Below are 1,827 nucleotides of genomic sequence, written 5' to 3' on the forward strand. Positions count from 1 at the left end.
ATTTTAAAAGTCATAATTATTAGATGATGTCGAAATTAATGATTTTAAAAGTAAATTATGAGATAAAAAAGATCAAAATTCAGAGATTAAAAATCAAAATTGTGGATTAAAAATCAAAATTATGACTTAAAAATCTAAAATATGATTTTAATAGTCATAATTATGAGATTTATTTTGGAGGTTTTATCTTATGGGATAAAAAATTGAAAATATGAAATACTGTCTCATAATTATGGGATGAAAAGTGGATATTATGACTTTAAAAATCAATTATGAGATAAAAAAAGTCCAAATGTTATTGAGATATGATAAAATGATAAGATGAGATAAAATGTTGAAAATATGATCTTGAAAGTCATAGTTATGAGATGATGTCAAAATTAATGATTTTAAAAGTAAATTATGAGTTAAAAAAAAGTCCAAATGTAGAGATTAAAAATCTAAATTATGACTTGAAACGTCTAAATTATGAATTATTAAGATTTTAAAAGTCCTAATTATGGGATAAAATGTTGAAAATACGACTTTAAAAGTCATAATTATGAGATAAAATGTTGAAAATATGATTTTAAAAGCCATAATTATGAGTCATTATTTTGAATTTAAAAGTCATAATTATTAGATGAAGTCAAAATTATGATTTTAAAAGTAAATTATGAGATAAAAAAATTTTAAATTCAGAGATTAAAAATCAAAATTGTGGATTACAAATCAAAATTATGACTTAAAAATCTAAAATATGATTTTAAAAGTCATAATTATGAAATTTAACCCCCCCCATGATTTTTCAAATCATAATTTAGATTTTTTTTAAACATAATTTCAATTTTTTTATCTCATAATTAGGACTTTTTAAATCATAATTTAGATTTTTAATCTCTACATTTTGACTTTTTTTTTAATCTCATAATTGACTTTTAAAGTCATAATATCCACTTTTCATCCAATAATTATGACGTTATAATTATGGGATGAAAAGTGGATATTAGGACTTTAAAAGTCATTTATGAGATAAAAATATTGAAAATATTTAAATGTGAAAAGTCATAAGATTTTAAAGTCATAATTATTAGATGATGTAAAAATTATGATTTTAAAAGTCAATGATTTGATAAAAAGGTCAAAATTCAGAGATTAAAAATCAAAAATATGATTTTAAAAGTCATATTTATGAGACAAAAAGTTGAAAACATGATTCTAAATGTCCTCATTATGAGATAAAAAAGTTGAAATTATGTTTAAAAAAAAAAATCTAAATTATGACACACTTTGAAAAGTGGACAAGATTTTGAAAGTCATAATTATGAGATAAAATGTTGAAAATATGATTTTAAAAGTCATAAATATGAGATCTAAAAAAATAATAATTATGGCGTAATAATTTGGGGGTTTTATCACATAATTAAGACTTTTTATGTAATTATATAATAATATTTTTTTCTTATGTGGCAGAAATGTGCTTCCATATGAAGCAGCCGATCATGTTTTCTGATGATTATAATAAACATAATGCTTTTATTACAGCCATTAAATGATTTTTTTTTTACAAGGTTCCAAAAAAACAATAAATATGAATTGAGAAAGTCAGAATGTGATCACACACACACACACACACACACACACACACACACGTCATGTGATCTCGAGATGAGATTGTGACCAGTTGTCAGTGGATCTGGAGCTTGTGTGGAATGTCAATGGGATAAAGGATCAATTACTGGAGGTTTAATTTGCACATTTAGATCAGTCTCATTTCACACAAGCCATCACCTTCCCTCATTACCATACCAAGCAGACATTAGAGGAGGAGGGCAGGAGCACTCTCAC

The sequence above is a fragment of the Gobio gobio genome (assembly GCF_949357685.1).
Source record: "Gobio gobio genome assembly, chromosome: 15".
Taxonomy (NCBI): Eukaryota; Metazoa; Chordata; class Actinopteri; order Cypriniformes; family Gobionidae; genus Gobio; species Gobio gobio.